At 39.8% G+C, this 20,521-nt stretch overlaps 1 long non-coding RNA gene across 1 annotated transcript in view; it reads left to right on the plus strand.

Annotated features, from left to right (window-relative positions):
- Nucleotides 1-1,849: 1,849 nt before the first annotated feature.
- LOC116784764 overlaps nucleotides 1,850-20,521 on the plus strand; it is a 44,519-nt gene continuing 25,847 nt past the window's right edge. The window contains exon 1 of the long non-coding RNA XR_004356236.1: nucleotides 1,850-1,948. This is a non-coding gene — a long non-coding RNA (uncharacterized LOC116784764). The remainder of the gene's footprint in view (nucleotides 1,949-20,521) is intronic.

Consider the following 20,521-nt stretch of genomic DNA (forward strand, 5'->3'; position numbering starts at 1 on the left):
TTTCTTTGCTCTTTCTACTCATTGACTACAACCTTCCCGTGGATGTGCTTAGGTGATTTTTCCTGCCTATTCCTGTTTGTCACATCCACAACTTTCAGTACTTATCTTTGAGGAGAAGAAACTAGTCTTTGCTTGCTACTGAGAAAAACAGATACAAAGAGGTACCTTCTATATCTGTCTCTGAGGACCTCATGTTAGAGCCAGCAGAGGAATCGGGTCTAAATTGCCATAACCAAATACCTCGAGACATGAACTACATCCAGACTCAATAAGTATTGATAGGGAAAGACATGCAATAGAAGAAGTCACTGAGGAAAACTGCAGAGCTAATGTTGGCTGGTGACTAGAAAGCCCTAATCCCTTTGGATCAGGACACAACCATGTGCTGAAAAGATCAGTCTTTAGTTTATGAAGATCCCTTGATTGTTTCAGACAAATTAAACTACTCAGAAAGACTTGTTACAGGTCATTTTTATTTTTGAAGATTATCTTCTGAAAGCAAGAGCCTTCTTTGCTGTCCTTTTGATACGTTTGATTTTGTCATGCACATCCTTTCCTGACTGATTTTTCTAGAGTAATGTTGCTCTAGAATATAAAACCTCCTCTGGATTTCAAACATAGTACAGCAAATCCACCTTGGGATGAATCTCCATGATAGAAGCAATGATGCCTTCAATGATTGTATTGAAATTAATCGAAAATATATTTACTGATTTAGTAAGACTTTAATGAGCTTTGAAAAGTTTTCAAAACAATTTAGGATGCTTAGAAGAAACCTCCTATAAAAAGAAAATGTTACCTATATAAAAGACAACAGGATACCATGGATGGAAGAGCCATTCAGACCATTTACTGAGGTGGTCAAAGCGGATTTAAGACTGAACAGTGTGCTGAGCAAGTTAAACTGCCTATTAGCCAGAGCAAGCTGTACCAGAAGCTGTTTTCAGATATGTTTAATGGGCAGGAATCCAGCATTACTGTCATGTCTACTTCTATCCTTTGCCTGTCCCTGCAGTATGTAGTGGTATTTTCATATTGTATGAAGCCTATTTATTAGTGAAACTACTTTCTCTGGCAATGTTGCAGCTTCAAGACTTAGGCAAGGTAAAAGAAGAAACATCACCACCACCCTCAAAAAAAAAAAAAAAAGATAGTTTCCCCCCACGTAAAGAAAAAGCAGTCTAGAAATTTAAAACATCTGTTTTAGAGGTGGTAATTCTACAGGTCTTCTTTTATTTTTTTTCCCTTAGCTTCTAATTACTTTTAACAGCTCCACATGACAAGATATCTCTCTTTCTAGCCCAGAGGGAATGACTGAAGCTCCTGTTTGACTATTCCACTGCTTTTCTGACAGCTGTACTGCTAACTTTTCCTTCTTTTTTTGTTGTCGTTCTTGTTTTTCCTTAGCTCTTGGGACTGGCTAATAGAAGATCTCTGCTGTGGAGCCTATCTATGACATCGCAGGACATTGTTTCTCTCTGGCAAATTTTGTTTGTAACAGGGGAGGATGAGTTGGTGCAGACAGCAGCAAGCTGTGGATAGTAGTAACTCCATCAGCTGTGAGGGTCTTTATCAGAGGGCCTCACTCAGTGATAAGTACAAAAACAGGACATGAACCTGATCTCTGGAAAGGAATTAAAGACGACTTCTGAGCTTCTGACAGACCCCAGTGAAATCAGAGTGCCCAAGTGTCCCATCATTGTCCTTTCCTGTTAGCTCATGAAGCACAGTGGGACAGCAGTCCTACTGAGAGCCTCTAGGGGCTACTGCAGTTCAATAAATCATAATAAATAAAGTGCAAAACCACTTTTGAGTCTGAAATGGGCTATGATAATCTCTAGTGTACTATCTTAGACTTCAGAGGAGTTACATGCAACGGAATTTTGCCCACTGAGCCTTTGCAGTCTGCTCTCACATTACCATGAAGGATGAAGGATAAAGGATGGCAGTCAGTACAGATTATTCTCTTAGGACACAGTGTTTTGTCTTGTTTCCCTGGGGCAGAAATTAGTCTTTCAGTACTCTTTCTTGTTTTGTTCCCTGCTTTCTGATAATATTATAAAAGTAGCATCTTTATCTCACGCTGTGTTCTGCACAGAACACACCAAATTTGTGTACATAACAGTTATTTTACTCTTTGCTAATGCCTTCATGAAGATTGCTTTTCTTTGAGTTAATACGAATCAATGTTTTACTAATTTGTTCTTTAAAGATACCATACACCCTTAATAATTCTCTCCCACCGCATGGGGTTCGGTTCACTGTGAAGTGTAGCACACATCATACAAGGCACAGCAAGAGAGCGTGCGTGTGAGAGAAGGGGCAAGCTTGAGAACAGCCTATTTGAGAAACTCAGAATTTGGGAGGAAATCTCTACAGGATATCAAAGCAAATTTCACTCCAAGAAGGTTTCACTGTGTCAATAGATGTAGCACAAAGGCTGCCTGTTGTTTCACAAACAATGAATCTTCTCCAGCCTATAAATAATGTAAAGACAAATCTCAGGATTTTTAAAAAATTCTGCTAGCTTGAGGCTACCTACTCAGCATGCCTCCTTGTTTACAACTTCCACTACAAACATATATTGTGTTTGTTTTCAGACAAACATCAGCTTTCCCAGCTCCTGCAATTAACCTCTAGTACACATTAGCAAAAGCCTTTTAAGCCACTTTTATATCCAGTGATGCTGGGCAGCATGGTGGAGGAGTGGTGAGCTCTTACACCACCAAGAAGTGAGCTCCTCAGCAGGAGGTGTGTGGTGCAGCCCCTTTGCCATATAGTGCTGATGAGTTACTGCAATCAGCTGCCAGCCCTTTGGCAAGTCCCTGCTCTTCAGGTAAACTCCCTTAAAGCCATTTATAAAGGTAAAATGAAACAACGCATTGAGTAAACGTTTTACCACACCTTACATAGATCTTAAATGGGGTCTACACAAAGGAATGGATTCGTAACATTCAATTTTTTGTTCAAAGATAGCAGGTTATCCTTAGTGTAAGAGGGCCTAGACTCCCAACATCTCCACAAGTGCAGGTGAATGCCCTTACTACTCAAGCCCTCCCTGCATTTTGTTTGTCTCCCATATGCATCCTGTGCAGATGCAGGAAGCCCAGGGGAGAGACCTGGTGCTTAGTCTAGCCTGTCTTACCAAGGTTAAGATGCCTTCCACAGCATGGAGTCATATGCTTGGACTCCAACAGGATGCAGAGGACACAGACCCCGTGCCTGCCCCTTCCTAACCCGGAGGGTCTTGTAGGAAATACAGGTGCTTGTTCCTTTTGTTTGGTGTCTGATCCTGTCCCTATGGTCTAGGTGTAATCTATGACAAGTGTCTGTTCAAGTGGTTTTTAGAATCTCATTAGATTGTAGATACTTAGAAAGAGGTTTTTAGTGTAATCAGGAGTATGGAGTCCTGGGCATTTGCATAGCTTACAGAAAGGAAAACAAAAGTCCACACTGATGGAGTGTGGGCAACGAGGGAGATTTGGATAGCGACTCTGCAGTTAAGTATTTAAAATCCACTTTTTATCAATTTCAGCCACTTTCACTCTTTATTGGAATGATCCTAAAACAAATTGTTCAAAAAATGAAATTTGGGTCAAGGACAATTTAGTCTATGGCTCTGTCTACTACACTTTACATGAAATATTTATAATGATGAAAGGGACCTGAGTCTTGACTACTTCTATATACCCTCAGAGTTTCCTCTTTGTTGTTAGCCCTTTGGTTTTCCTGGAGGCTATTTTCAAATGAACCAGAGATTTTTGAAACTAATGCAATTTATTTAAAAGCACATTTGGGGGTTCAAGAAGGGACAAATAGTTTATTCTAATACAATGTAACAGAGCAAGACTATAATGAAGTACAGTCCACACCAGAGAGCTGGATTCAGCTGGGATCAGTTGAGGAACAACTGCAGGCCATAACCATCCATCAGATTTTCAATGCTGAATGGAAAAAGGCATCCACCAAGATCTTCCCAGTTCTCTGAATCTTGACCGACAGGTGTTCATCCACACCATGACAGCAACACAATAAACTGCTCAGCCAAATTCTGTGACCAGACACAGAGGGAAAATTCCCCTCTCCTCTGCTTCTGGTCGATTCACTCAGGACAGAAGTTTCTTGGACAAACTGTGACTGACCCATTGTGGCAGTTATACCCATTTAGGAGCTTTCAGCCTGGCAGTTGCATAATCATGATGTATACTTACAAAATATAAGCAAGAAAAAGTCTGAAGTTGCATGAATTTAAGAAAACAGCATAGGGGAGGGAAGGGTCACCAGGTCAGATGCTGTTGCTGTCAGTCCCCCAGAAGGTCACTATTCTCAGGCTTTTGTTAGCTCTTAAAGGTATTCCAGGTGCACATCTAACCTCTAGGCCCTACATATCCAGGTGAGGTATTACTTCCTTACTGCCCAAGTCAGGTTTTGTGTTCTAAAAATGCTCTACAGAAATATCATTATAAATCCATAGCTGAAAGGGCCCATGCATCTTAAGTGCTCTTTCGTTTTCCACTTCTGAATATTCTGCCAGCGAAGATTTAGAACATTGGCTCTGTAAATGCTTTCATGTCAAGACTAAAGGCAACACTTGTTTAATTCATTCTTTGACCCAACAGCAGCTTTATCTTAGGTTATCACTTGTTAAGCTCTCTAGAATGTTTTAAACATGAAGAGAGCTGCTGTGTATATATATCCAGTGTATTGTATTTTACTTGAACAAATTTGACAATAGCGATTCATAAACATCAAAACCATTTCCTTTCTGTGCTGCAAATTATGCTTTAGATTCATTTTTCTAGACAGAAAAAAAAGAAAATTTATCTTCTATCCAATTTGTAATTCTTTACTGTAGGTCACAAGAGGTTGCAGATTTATATACACCTGCTTGTGTGTCTGTATTTTTATATATACTTGTGTGCATAAAGGAAAGTTTTGGTGTATGTATATAAATATACCTTTATGTATAGTTTGAGTGTATATGTATTTATAAGTATAAATATGCACACACATGAGGACAACTGTAGCAATTATATACACTGCAGTGTAAATGGAGAACTGGATATATACATCAAATGCACTGCAACCTGATTAGAATAATAACTAAAGTTTGCTGTACATCAAAATAACGTACACTACTCTGTGTAAACCCATGGGTTCTGACAGCACAGGATTTACCCCTCAGTTTTCAAAAAGCTACAACTGTATTTAAAATCAGAATCTAACAATGAACCCTCAGAACTGACATCAACAGAATCCTCTTTGATTTGCATCACATAATATGTTTCAGAAACTCAGAAGTCTTGTAATATAGAGTAACAAGACTCTTGGTATCAGACTGTGTATCTACTTCCAACAATGGTGCTTCTACACCATAAGACAGATAACTTTTCACCCAAACACTCCATTCTTGGACTGTAGTCTGATTCCTCCCTCCCTTAAAGTCATGACAAGATCTGAGTACTTGCCATCCTCTTATTGCCTCTTTAAAAAAACCAAAATAAACCCAACAACAACAAACAACAAACAAAAACAAACAAACAAACAAAAGGTAAAAAAAAATATCAACAATTAGTTGGGAGCATAGAGTGGGCCATAAGCATCCAGCGATACATTCCCCCGTGCAGATAATTAAGGGACCAAGGACCGCAATGCAGACAGAGAAGCTGAGCCCTGTGCAGAGAAGTGGGTGCTATTTCAAATAGTTTAGCCTCAACATCCATCTCATCTTCTGGTTACCCACTGTGACATCTGCATAAAAATATTTAATAATCACATAATGTACTAGAATGAAAATGCAAAGCTCAGTGTCTGTGCAGGAAACAAACATACCACCTGCTCCTTGGTACTACCACCTACAAAAAGTACATGCTGCACTCCTTGGCATACTTATGACTTACAAGCCAGAGATGGGGAAGCCCTCAGCTGACAATGGCTGCTGGTGGCTGTGCTGTGTCACAGAAGCTTAAGTAACTCCTGTAACCCAGTGGCGATCAGCTAGGGCATAGGCAGTGACAGTGGCAGACCTCTGTCAGACGCCTCAGCCCTGAGTAATTTCTCGAGAAGACTTCAACAGGAGCAACATGAAGAAAATACTCTGAGTGGAAGTTAAAGCTCCATCAGGAAGGAGATGCTTTAGAAATGTGGGCAACAGCTAGACAAGGTTTAAATGATATAATTTGTAACTGCAAATGATAGTTACCAGCAGCGAAGAGGATACTTAGAAGAGAGATTTCTTTCTGACACTGCTTGTTTTGAAGCACTTTATGGTTTTAATAATTTTCGGTTAATACAGGCAGCAAAACCTATTAAAATATAGCATAGAACTGCAGAAAAAATGTGCCATATGCAGAATTAACTGATTGTGGCTGGAATACAGGATAAAAAGCAAGGCGAGAAGGAACAGAGTACTAAAGTGAGTTGGAACTACCCCTGACTAATGCAACCAGCAGATGTTACCTACAGTGTTACTCAACTCCACTAGTCACAGCTGTCAAAAAGTTAGATTCTAGTCTAATTTAATCCCTCATGTTTCCAAAGCTGGTGGGGCACTACCACAAAAGGCAGCTCCAGAGGTTAATGAATCCCAACTATTTGGAAGACAGCTTAAAACGGCAATATCTGTCCTCTCAAAGGAGCAAAACCAAATACCATGGATGATACCTTGTTACTTTTTCCTACTTTTAGCTTACTTTCCAGCTGCAGTTAATGTGAAATTAATCCCATTTATGATCCAGGTTGATGTTCATAAGAAAAGAACAGCACTCTAACACAATGGACATACTGGAACAGCCAAAATCCTCTGTTTTTCATGTGTGGTTGGGGTAGAAAGAAAATAAATTTGTAAAATACTCCAACATCAGGCACTGTGGAAGGTGAAGACAATGGTAAGCATTTCTGCTAAATCTCAGGTTCTGTGCCATAAAAGTTAAAAAAGTTTTAACTATTTAACCATAACCAAAATATCAAGCCCCCGACAAGTTGGACTGATGTCCCTGATGCACCAGTCACCATAAAAACCTTCAATTGCTTTAATTTTAGTTTTCTTTTGAGTTCAGAAGGGCTTCTATTTAAATTTGCTGCCATTACCCATAGAAAAGGAAAATCACAGATCACACTGAATGACAAAACCATATTTCCTTCCTTTATTAAAAAAAAAACCTGCACATACTTTTAGGAGTTGTAAACAGTTAGAAAGCCCTGAGGCCAGCTGAGGCTAATGATTTTCTATTCAGTGCTTGGAATTTTCTTAAATAAATAGATAAATAAATAAATCAGCTGTCAATCCTGTGCTTATTGTTGCACTAATGTCAAAGCTATTAAAAAGATAAGTATATAATGTAGTATGCTCCACTAGCACTGAGGTAATGACATCTTTTTAGAGTATGAGTAGAAGAAATTATTGCAGACATACATTTTGAATATCTATTTGAAGCTATCATGTTTCAGTGAATGAAATGTGTTTTATCCTTACTTAGTCTGCAATCAAGTCTAGCTCTATGGCTTAGCAGGCTAATGTTCTCACCACTTTAACTTTCTTTCTTGGCGGGGGATCAGCCTCTCTTTGCTGCTCACATTGAGTAGGCAAACTTGCAGATTTCAGTCCTGCTGGCATTTTTCTCTGAAATAATGAGTTATAGTGTACCTTTTGGCCTGACAAAGAAATTGTGAGTCTGGAAGCATTTCCCTCAGACAGTGTAGGACCTCAGAGAGGGGCTGATGGTGAAGAAAATTCATCATCGATGTCATTATAAACAATGCAGCTCCTTAGCAAAATGCTTGAAACACATGCAGAGAACTAAATTAGCCATGGCAAGAACAACAACAGAACCCGGTCTATAACCACTTAGGAAAAAGTACTCAGATGAAAGCAATAGGACTAAATAACTTGAACTTGAATGGAGTTATCTGGTGTTTTTTGTTTCCTTGCAGGTCATGTAGGAAGGAGAAACAGTGCTACACCTTTGATGTAGTTTTAATAAATATTCAAAGTCCCTTCAATTACTGCCTGAGTAATTACTGTGGATGCAAATAAAATGGGGAATGACTTTCTGGGTTTCCTCAGGGAAATGGACTTTGGAAGTAGCAGCACTATATTGCATGTGAGGCAACTTCAAAAAGAGAGAGAAGGAGAAAGCTGCGAATAGTAGACGTAAGCCTCTCAAATACACTACATTGATAGCTGTGCATGTAGAAGAGTCTGCATTGGCACTACAGCCCTCAGACACTGATTTGCCAATCACAGTTTTGGAAATTATACTTTCTTGCTCTTGGTACTCTGAAGGAAATCTGTACATTACCCTGCTGCCTGCTTCAGTGAATCCTTTACAATAAAATAAACCTGGCCATGAGAATGTTTTCAAGCCAAAACACAAGTTAAGAGACTTGTGTTTGTAGTGAGAATTTAATTCCAGCGATCATTTTGAGCACATCTTATGTTTCAATCCACTGGTTGCCATGCTGTGACCAGCGTTTTTTAGACACATACCATGATCCCTCTTGCGATCCCCCACGGTACTTCAGCAACACCGCTTCTCTCAAGAAAGCAGGTAGGGCTTTGTGGTAGCTGTTTTTAAACCATTGCAGTTAATGAAAATATTTTGGACTGTGTTGGTGAAAAACATTGGAGAGTCTGTATGCTGTCTTGAATAAAGCTGAGAGATATCACCAAGCCCCTGGATTAGTCATATTGTTCTCTTATTGTAGAAGTCCAAGAAAGCATTTAATTCGTACTGGAGAAGAGATACATCTTGTTGTCTCACTCCATCTCTCAAGTTACCAGCTGGACAACCTTGTAATCTCTACGATGACACAGCAGTAGGGTCCTACTCTCAGTTTTTTCCATTCATTAGGTCAATGCTCCCATTGTAGTTATCACTTCACATGACTCTGTGGTTGCAAGGATGGGGTATGCATCAGTGGACTTTATAACCTGCCAATTTTCTGAGAATTGTATCATCACACAGTGTGTGGATCTATCCTCTCAGTCTTAGAGAATCAAGTACCAATGACTCAACATCATGCAGATACACAGTCAACTCCTGTGTCGTTGCTGTCCTCCGGTAAACCTAAAATGTGCTGGTCTTAGCAATAGTAGATCTTTCCTAAAACTTAAAAATGCAGGCAATGGTTTAAATACTTCATGCCTCAGTCAAACTAGTTGAAAGATTGAGGAATACTGAGGATGAGGTGTAAACACTGAAAATCAGAACATGGGTGTGAAAGTCATCTTTCTGTGCTTCAGGTCCCTGTTCTGCATTTTATAATTTCTGTCAGCAGACAGTTGCTTTAGGGAGCCTGTATGGGAAATACTGGGCTTCCTTTACTCCTGTTTCCATAGATAGGGCAGTCTCTGCTACTGACTCTTGATATTCACATTTCTGTTTTGGAGAATGCAACCCACATCATTCAAAGCTTGTGAGTGACAGGGAAATCTGCACAGGAAACAGGATCCTTCTGTTCTGCTATTTCTGGTTAAGAAAGACTCCCTTTCTGATTGTCATTTCAATGGTCCACAGCTTTCTTGGTTTATTAAGGGCTATATTTATTATCTCTTGCCTTCTTCTGTGACTCAGCAGCAAACAGGCTGAGATTTACAAACAAAAGTAAAATGACATCAGCAGTTGTCAAATAGAAAAAGACAAAGCTGACAAAGACATTTTGCTTTAATGCTTCTAAGCAGATATTGCAAGTAACAGAATGCACACACACACACACACACAGAGGAATAATCAAAATGGAATTTTAAAACAGTTTCCAGCATCCACATCCTGAAGAAAGAAAAGTCACTGCCTGCCTCAATAGCAACTTATATTTCAAGTTCAGCTGACCAAAAGTAGCTGTGGTCACCTGCAGCAGCTGAACCAGTGAACCCTTGCACTGGGACTGAGCCAACAAGTGTCAGCTGGGCAAGCGGCACCTACCCATGGCATCAGCCTGATAAAAGACCTCAGTAGGACATGGGGATGGTACATGCCCTTACAGCTATGCTAGGCACTTCTTTTCTGTTACAGGTAGTTTCTGCATGACCAGTACTGAGGTAAAAGTATTGGTTAAATGCAGGGTAGTCATGGATTTCTAACTGTGCTACTCTGTGTATGGTCAGCTCCTATCAGTGACTGAGTCATCCATGTTATCCACACACAAACTTTCCCACCAATGCTAAGCTAGAGTGAAACCATATGCCAGGCTCTTCTGGAGCAGCAGTAGAAGCACCGCTGAATGCCATGCCCTGGGAATCACTTGGCACAGTCAAAACAATCCAGTAAATTCCTTACCAGCGTCTGATAATTTTCTTTATCTTTCTCCAGTTTTGTATGTCACTCAAGAGGCTAATTCATCCCATAGATCAGCTTTCTGCTATAATCAGGTATCTTGTTTAGCATTTCCTTATCTGATCAGCTCACCAATTATTTTTCCTTGTACAGAAGAATGAGGACTACTCAAGTGAGAATTGATTGGGGTTTGTTTCTCAAACAGAACCCAAATCAAATTTTTGATGATGTTACCAGTGGATGCTACCCAGCTTTAAAAGACAGGTGTTCACATATTTCTGTCCTTTCCTTCCCACCACAGCTCTAATCAGAAAGGAAAAGGGCCTGAAACATAGTCAAAAAGATTTTTTGCTATGGGCTTATATTTCTTCACCTCTGCCTCTCTTTCTGCCTCTCCTAGATTCCCTTGATCAAGAGTCTCTTGATCTTTTGGTTCTGAAAGTCGTCGCACCAACTTTCAAACATATCCAATCATTCATAACTTCTCCCTCTGAGAAAGATGTCAAACTTCTTTTACATGTTTATTTCTGATCCTCTTTACAGATACACTTAAGAGCTTCCCTACATTAACATCCCTACTCTTCACCTTGCTTAGGATGATTCAATTTTCTTTTCAAAACTAAATGCCAATATTTTTTTGATCTCAGGAGTGAAACTGACCTTTTACCTCTGTTTTTTTTAATAGCTGCAGGGAAGCATTGTTAGTTTTGAAGCCTCCAGCTCATGGTATTTCTGCTTGAACAGAAGTTTAAGCATAGCCAAAGCATGTATTTTTCACCTTAGATAATATGCCAGTTCTCTAAGACTGAGAGGCTCAACAGGTAAATGGTCAAGGATTTTACTGAAATCAACCATCTAAGTTAGACCAGCTGAGACTCTGGTTGGAGATATCAAAAGCAATCCTCTCTAGACAGCAAGTACAGTCAGCAATTGACTTTAAGTTACTTTTCTTGTCAGTACGTACTTTTGCCTTGAGGATGTCAAAGACTGTTTTTCTGAATCTCCTTTGTACTTTTTTGTGATGGTCTTTGTGTTATTTGGGTATAAATTCACCTTCACGTAACATATTCACTTCTCTTGTACCTTGACTTTTAGACTGGGTGCTGAGCTGATCTCTCTGTGAAAGCTGTCTGACACATCCTATGGCTGTCACTGAACAAGACCGAGTAGCCTCTTTTTCTGCACCTTGGTTTTTCATACTTCAGTGACTGTCATGTTCATTTTTGGAGGGTCTTGTAGCTCCGCTTCATTTCCTACGCAAACCAACAGCTGCAGCTGAGTAGGTTGAAAGCACTCATGCCCATTTTTCTTCCACACTGCCCTTTCTTCATGCTTTTTTCCTCCCTGTACCTTCAACAATGACTGAGTTAGGTGGTAGAAAATTTCAAGACCCAAAAAACCGCAAAGCGGTGACTCCTTAACGTCACTGCACTTTCCATAATGATCAGTATTCTTCTCTTGTGTGGGTGGGAAGGTATGCATCAGCACTGCTGTCTGGCCAGAATGTTGCTGGGAAATGAAGTTTGGTAGAGGGGCAAAGCCCACAACAAAGAATGGGAACGGGAGGGACTTTAAGTCTCTGGAATGTTGTGATGGTTCTCCAGAACTGAAGTATTTCATGCAGTTTCTTGGTTTACCTGCTCGGGTTTTCAATGAAAAATTGAAGTGTTCTGCAGAAAGCAGAATGATTTCATGAATAATTCACTGCAACTGAAACCTCGACTCTCTGTTGCAAAACAGTTTGATGTAAAACTTTTCAGTTGCTTTTAATTAGGATGAATATAGAGCTCTCTGTGCTGTCCTGGGGCTCAAAAGGCAACACAGATGTTGTCCTGCATCCTCAGTAGCAATAAATGTTTGATCAACTTGTGTGCTTAAGATATAGGCTTGAGAGGAGGGAAACAAGGTGTAGAAGTCCCCTTGGATTCTCCTCAGAAATTACATGAGTTGACATTCTCTAGGCCAGGGATAAGGCTTATTTTTTTCCTTGCTTGTTTTTTCATTGGATTTTTGCATTGCACAAAGCCTTTGGTTTGTTCATTCATTTGTTTGAAAAATTTCACCCTTGTTTCCTATTCTGCCATTGCACTGGGTATGTCGCCTGTTTGTTGCAACTGATATTTTTCACTGAGATGGATTAAAGTATTCAAATACCTTTAAGCTGATGTGCTTCTAAATGAAATTCTGTAATTATTACTGAGGATATGTACCATAAGAAATAATTATCCCATTTTTGGTGTAAGAGAGAAAACTGAGGCTGCCAATTGCTGCATGGACAACCTCAGCAAAAAAGTCACCACAAGCTACCATAGCTGGTTTGGGAAGTTTTAACTGCACATACATTAGTTTCTCCCTCAGCAGAATATGTGCTTTTTAATCCTCAGGACTTCCAGAGTCAATGGGCACCTTGTCCCTGACCATCTTCTCATTTTTCTGCCCAACTGCTGGACTATGGGCAGCATTTGGTGGAGATGGCACATAAACACTGTGGTTGATTTCATCATTCTGTCAAAGAGAAGAAAATAATCAAAGAGCTGCAGCAAGAAAACAAGTGGCCAAATAGTTGTTGAAACAGGAGGTTCCAATTCACTGGAGCTCAGCTTATTACAGGCCATATGCCTGAGTGGCTCCTCTCACAAAGTGCTGCACCCAGATATGGAAACAAGTGTGAAAGTGCCTGTGGTTCATCAGGTCTGATTTACTATAACCATATGCAACCACTGGGAGACTGAAAATAAGAACCTGAAGAGGCTATGGGGCTAAGAGGAGAAAGAATCCTTGACAAAATATAACATTAATATATAAATTTCCCAAATATTTATGTAAAGATGTTAAAAGGCAATAATAATATGCTTTCCAAGCTAACAGCAGATGCTCTTGTTTTAGTGCCTAGGCTATATTCATTAATGATGATCGATATATTAATATAAGTAGGGAAATAAACTGAAATGCTCTTCTACTTTATTTTTAAATATCATGGGTTTGAATTAATAGTTTCTCTTGACAGATATCTTTAGCTCATGCCCTTTTAACTATGCCCCACGTTTGCAGGGCTTGCTGTGTAAATGAGGGACTAAGCACATGACTCAGCTCCTGAATGCTGGATGTGTTACAGAGACTGAATGACAGAACTGTCAGAATAAGGAGAACTGAAAGGGTGGAAGAAGTCTGTTTTTAACCCGGCATTTCAGCTATCTTTACTTGGCAGAGCTTGTTCCCAAGAGTGCTAAAGGCTTAGGCCCCAGCCAACCATTTCATTTGGGTGTTAGGAAATCTTAATCATCTAGCAAAGGTAAGTGACCATCAGCAACAGTTTGCTCTACAGCTGCTGTATTCTCCATTCTCTCTGCTGAGTGATCATTTTCTTATAGGTCTTAGTTGCTTAGTGACTTATTCTGGAAGACTTTTTCCTACCAAAGTGCATTTGCTAACTTGGAAAAAGTATTCTTATTCAAAACAATGAGACAATCACTTTTACTTATTCTGGAGAGGTACTCCACTCTAACTTCATATCATGTCCTTGATTCAAAAGGATTTCTCTAAAGAAGATGATACTTCATCTCTCATCACCCTTTCTGTGTTTTTGTGGCCAGTTGCACAGCTCTGTGGCCTTTTTCTCCTCTAGACTGGGGTTGTGTCACCTGTATAGTAGCTCTTTGCACACATAATTTTCACTTCTGTCATAATTCACTACAGCTACATAAATCCACCCACATTTTGTAAAAAGGATGATGACAAGCTCTATTTCATTTCATTTCATTTCTACTCCCCCTCTATGTGAGAGACTCCTGTTCTACCTTTGAAACCTTTCACCTTTATTCTCCATTTTGGTGGCTTTTGCCTCCCCTTTTATATTGCCTACCTGAAGGCTTTTTTATGGCTTGTGTTTCTTGCTTAACTTTCCCAGCAGCACATCAAGTAAGGATGCCCTTCATAACTACAATGAGCTGTGCTGACAGCATTGGTCTGTCTCTGTTTTGGTTTGAAATGCTGTTACATGAAATGCTAGGAAGGTGTCTAGACATGGTGCAGAGTAGGCATCACATGCACACTGTTAGCAGACATTACTAATCCCTCAATGCCAGTTGCTGTCCTCATCTGTGCTAGTGCAGAGAAAAAAAGGTTATGTGACAACGTTTTCACCTGCACACGATGGTTTTAATAGCTTTTCTTCTTGTAATAAGCAGAACTACATATGGAAAGTTGGTTTCTTAGAAATTAAAAAAATTGTCTTACCAGTCATCATAAAATTTGCTATTCTTTTCTTCTGTGTCGCGTAAAAGTCCATTAATTATCTCACTGTCTTTCAACATGGCTCCAAAAAAGAAGGTGACCACCTTTTTCAATAAAATTGCAGATTTATAATTTTCCAGCTCAGTGAATTGCTAGTATTTAAATATATTGAAAGGCCAGTGTCAGACTGCCCTGCCTCCCTATGCTGCTGCTGGAAAGGTGCCTGAGGAGAGAAAGAAAAGGAGTAGAGAAGAAAAAACAGGGCAGGCATATGTGATGGTAGGAAAAGCCTGCAAAAACAGAAGGGATTAGAGTGCTCAGAGGGGCCTAAGGCTCAGAGGTGGCCCTTGGTGTCTCCTCAACCCTCCTGTTCTCCCAAGTGGGAGCAATGAACACCACTAGGTCACCAGATAGGGCAAGACTGATTTCTCTAGAGAGGTACAGCCCATCACTTTGGCTGTTAGATGAGGCCCAAGCTGCCTTTAGCCTCTTTGCCCGCTGACTTTCCTAGGGAGTATCAGGAGAATAGGACATGAACTCTGCACCATGCCTCAAATCCAAGTACGCTTGACACAGCCATGCAAAGATGGGGATGATTCATACTTTCTGTCAGCTCTCCTTGGTTGAGAAGGGGAAAGATGAGTCCATGCAGGATATTCCTGCTGTTGTCTGCATTTGAAAGTTGGTTTTACCCATCTGCAAAACTGTACATTCTACTCACAATGAGGAAGGCAGGAAGAAAAAAAGAGTGTGAAACAAGGTAAAGTGGTTGAAAAAAAGAAAATTAATGTTGATCTAAATGAAAAATATCAGAAGATAGAAGGATGGGGGGTAGCAACAAAGGCAGAGCTGGGGCTTACATTTTTGTGCCTGTAGCTTGTGATCCTGACATACAGCTAAGCAACATCTCGTGGTTACCTTAGGTGAGTATGACAAACAACCTTTCTTACAGACACAAAATAATAAAGTATCCAACTCCTCTCACTACTCATAGTAACTTGCATGCTCCTCAGGACACCAGGGTACTGCTGGTTTGGACACTGCTGGTGGAGGGAGCAGCATGGCAATCTTCTACTAACAGCTCAACTGAGTCCCAGGAAACTGATTTAGAGATGAGAAAAGATTTTGGATATGTGGATCATCTGCTGAGAACAGTGCCAGCTTCTGCCTTGTTTTAGATGTGGATGGACCATACTAGGATTGTCTCTACTGCCCGATTGTGCTGTGAGGGGTGGCAGGGCTGTGCCCAGCACAACTCCCTGCCAAAAAGTCACTCTAACCATTTTGTTATAAGGGCTGCAGAGACAGCAGAGAGTCCCAAAGGCCTTTAAATATTGGATCCCTCATTTCCTTTGGCTCTCTGTTTTCAAAACTAAGGTGGTGTGATAACAGCCAGAAGGTTTTTAAGTTTCTCTTCCTTTGTAGGAAATTTTACTGGAAACTCACCCTGGCTTCCATTGCACACACTGAATTCTGCTGTGTGCGAGGCTTAAAGATGAGACATCCATTTTCCTGGGGTGAAGGCTTCCAAGAGCCTCTGAGGGAAGTCCTACTGTTGAAATAACATCCTACCCTTTCCCCTCTTCCCATCATGGTCCTTCTTTTTCCTAACACGCCACACTGCATACACAGAAGTCCATTCATGCCTGTGCCCTGTGGTAAATGGATGAAGATTGATTTTTGGTACTTGGGAGACCTGGATGCTAGTCTCCCTTGGGGTGCAAGCTTTCTATAAGAGGTTGGTGTGTAGGGTGGAAATGATGTCACCTTACCATAGGATGACCTTAAGGTATATCTGAGGCTGTCACATCTGTCCTCCCTCCAGAAGATGGAAATGAAGACAAATTAATATGTCAAAAGCACAGTTAATCAGACTTACTTTATTGCTCTCTTAGGATGAGATATCCCTCAGAGGGAACTGTTTCTTTCTGGCCATCGCAGAGTGGTCATGTTCGTAGCTATATTATGGATAGCTACCTTTAGCCAAATAAATTGTACCTTCAGCCACACCTGTCTTTTAATTTACTCTTTATAATCTGAGGCGGCACAGTCATTATTCTTTTGCAGAGCTGTTGTGAAACTTAAATCCGGTAATGCTTGTGTGGCATCTACATGTGGAGGTGAGAACATGGGAATGCCTATCAAACCGTGAACATGACGAGCTGCCCTCCTGAAGGCTGTCAGGGAGGAGCTCCTCTGGCTGTGGCACCTCTGTTCAACATCATGTTCATGAGAAACCAAGGGAGTCACCTCCATGGCCTCATCTTCTTCCTGAATTGTTAGTAGCATGTGTAGGTCGTGAAGTAGGTTTGTTGCAGGAAAGGCAATACTGAAACGTCAGCCTTTCTAGATGCTGAAGTTCCTCAAGAGAAGTCACAGCCATACGTTGGCAGAAAGTAAAAATACTGTGAAATTATTGTCAAGGGATACAATGAAAGGCAGCTTGACGTAAAATTTCTTTTTGTTTCCTTTTTATTGAAATTGCTTCACTTTGATTACATTTAGCTCTATCACACACACATCAAAAAAATGCCAAGATTCCAGCAAAACTATATGTATTTTCAGTTTGTGTTTTAAGAGAGGCTTTAATTCTACCAAAAAGCAATGCGTTTACTGAAACTATTTTTTAAAAAATATTTATTTTCCCAATACACAGAAGTTGCACTGAAATATTTTCTTCTTTCACATGACACATTAAGAAATTAGTTTTGCTACTTGCTTTAGCAGGATCAGGAGTTCATCTAAATTACTGTATGTCTGTTTAAATATTATGTTTTGTTCTAAAATCTTGTTCATGAAAGTAATTTTCTGGCCATATTTTTCATTATTAAGATTCTAGTCTTACTTTTCCTGATTTTTGGAATATTTAATCAGTCACATTTCCCTGTTCCCACATTCTTGGTCTAAATATGGCAATAAATAATTGTTTACAAGACACAAAAAGTGTATCACAATAATTAAGGCAAGACTGAGGCTCTCCTGATGTTTGCTTACATTGCTGTAGAAGAGTATGCACAGTTATTATGAAAACTCGCCTTCAGAAAAAGACAACTGTTTGAAACTTGCAGATAGAAAACAAATTTTTTTTCTTCAATACATTCTAGTATCTTTACCACAAACACTAATGAGTATACTCTCCTGGATTGCTCATGTGGATTTGAAAGAATGCTTTCCGTCTCTTGTTCTCTCACAGGTGAGTGCACATACATGTGCACACATGCACACATATTCACATGCACAGAAAGTGCAAGTGCACAGAAATTCCAACAGGCATTTTAGTATGTGTCAGGCTTCATAACTCAAAGTTATTTTTTCTGTAAGGAGATTAGGACTTTGACTGACTTTCTATGGCATATAGAGAATGTGAAGTACAATAAACCGTGCTAAAGACTAGAGACCAGGTAGCAGTGCATCAGCAGCTAATTGTACATCATACAGCTGCAAATGAAACACAGCAAGAGACCAAGAGACATGAACAAATTCTATTAAACAGCACTATTGTGATGGTCTGAGAACAAAGATAGAAATTCAGACCAAAAAAAACAATGAACAAAGCAAACAAAAAAAAATCAACCTAACCCAAAAATTCCAAAACAACAAAACAAACAACTGAAAGTCCTGTGGAGTTTTTAACAATTTTGTAGTTGAAAGGGTCTTCCTAAAATTCTTTTCCATGACAGAGCTGTGTCTCACTCAGGTTGGACATAACAGCTCCTGCCTGCTTTCACAGCCCAGATGAGCAGCAGTGATGTTTACCTCCTGTAGGATTCTCCACTTCTTTTCATAACTACCGTGCATTGGAAGAGTGAGAGGTGAAAGGATCCTGAGTCTTGGAACTGGTGTAGAGCAGGGTACTGGGCACAAAGAGGCTCTTCATGCTTTATCTGTCCTCACAGCATTAAAACATCAGTTTTGTCATGTTTTGCTGTACATATGGGGTGTTCTTGTCAGGCAGCAGGAGAAGCAATGGAACTCATGCCCTTTGGCCTACGCACATCCCAGTGCTCCAGGGCCACTTTCATCCTTCTTTCAAAGATGGCTATGGCTGCCCTAAGAAACACTCTTTCCAATTTCCCACAATCTACAGGAGCCACTTCTCAAACCTTTGGACATTTGAGCATCATTCAATTGTCCAAATGGGGTTCCATCTTGCTCAGTGAAAGTGGGTTTCTTTTATTAAATTATGTGTAAGGCCCTGGTGTAATATGATTTTTTGTGAAGGTGAGATGTATGTACCCTTAGGTAAAGGGAAGAATATCACTAGGCAGCAATGTCAGTACACAAAGTAATTAAAGTAAGACCAATTTCCTCACAAGTGCAGGCTGCTCTGCTCTGTGCTTGCATAGCAGAGTGGGCCAAGTTTTCTCATGTGGGAGGACAGCAGAGAGGATCTTCAAAGGATTTTCAGATAAACCTTTGTGACTTCCTGAGGATGACTAATATTGAAGATGGATGGTTGTTAGAGAGAGATACAATTGCTTTTCCATTTTTTTTAAACATACAACTTACAAGAGTGCTAGTTTTTAGGTTGTTGGCTGGTTTGGGGGTTTCCCATTGTTGACATAGACATGTTTGTTACAAACATGTCTATTAAGCCGTTTCCAGGCCCAAATCTCCTTTGCACATACGGCAAAACATTCTGAGTTTTCAAACAGGAAAAATATTTAGCATCCTAAAAAGGTCTCTGTGTTACTTTGAGGAATTCATTCAGCTGTTGGCCTGAAGCCTTACTGAGATAGGTATACTGCTTCTGGTATATTGTATATTATAGTGCCTTGTTCAGAAATACAAACACCTTACAGATAAAGAATATCAAAGGGATAAATAACCTTTCTGTTTGGAAGATTACTTTTCTATTAAAAATATTTTTGACTCCACTAGAAACAGAAAGGAGACTAATTGATAAAAACAACTCTAAAAAAAAAAATCAAAATTTGCAGCATAAAACATAACCCATTTTTGTTTTGTCTTCTAAGCTGTTGACACACTGCACAATCCTTTTCCACAATGCAACCTCGTGCAATCTCAGACCACAGACTTTCCCGGTTCAGACTCTGCAACCAGACTTTGAACAAAAAGTATGCTTCCCTATGTGTGCTGTTTAGCTTCCATAGTGGCTGAGCACTCAGGTTCTCCACCAGGATGAAGTCAGGCTGGTTTTCTGCAAACACTGCTCCAAAGCCTACAGGTGGTTGCTTTTCTGGAGGGAGACTATCCATACAGTGAGATGTTATTTAAGGTGACTACGGATGGCAGAAGCAAATCCTAGTCAGTGAGCCATAACAGCCCACAAGCTGATGTATCATTCTATACAGAGAAACATGTACTGGGAGTTCCTCAAAATGCTTTGGAGTAGCTGATACTACCTTGAAAATATGTTTAGGGCAACCAAGATTTGAATTTGCCTCCTATTTGGTGAGGAAGTAGCTGCTGGTTTCAGAGTCAGTGGATGGCAGTAAAGGGGTTCCCCCAGGAATCAAATTTATCACTCATTTGTATCTAATAAATACAACATAATTATTATATATATAAATATATATTAAGTAACATAAAGAAGTAAATTACATTCCCAAGCTCCTGTGGATATAATTTTACAAGAATTCAGAGGACGTGAACAAAAAAATGTGAGCCTGGTTTCTTTGTTTCATTTTTTCACCAATACAAATGCAGCACTGTGCAAACAGCTCTCAGATGGCTACAAGTTAAATTTTGTGACTCTCTGGAGCAAGAATGCAATTTCATTGCAGTTGAATCTTGTGCAAACAGGGTGGCTGTGAAAATCTGCAGTCATTGGTGTTAGTCATAGAAGTTATAACGTATTACTGGAAGACCGAACAGAGGCAGATTGCTGATGTCTTTCGGTAATGCTCTTTCCTCTTCATATTTGTTGTAGTATCAGACAAGGTTTTATCATTGTCACATAGACATTTGCTAATAATAAGCAAAAGTCTCTGTGAGAGATTCAGGGTATAGGTAATTTGAATATCTCTTTTCAATTTTATTTTTGTTGGATC

The sequence above is a fragment of the Chiroxiphia lanceolata genome, chromosome 3 (assembly GCF_009829145.1).
Source record: "Chiroxiphia lanceolata isolate bChiLan1 chromosome 3, bChiLan1.pri, whole genome shotgun sequence".
Classification (NCBI taxonomy): Eukaryota; Metazoa; Chordata; class Aves; order Passeriformes; family Pipridae; genus Chiroxiphia; species Chiroxiphia lanceolata.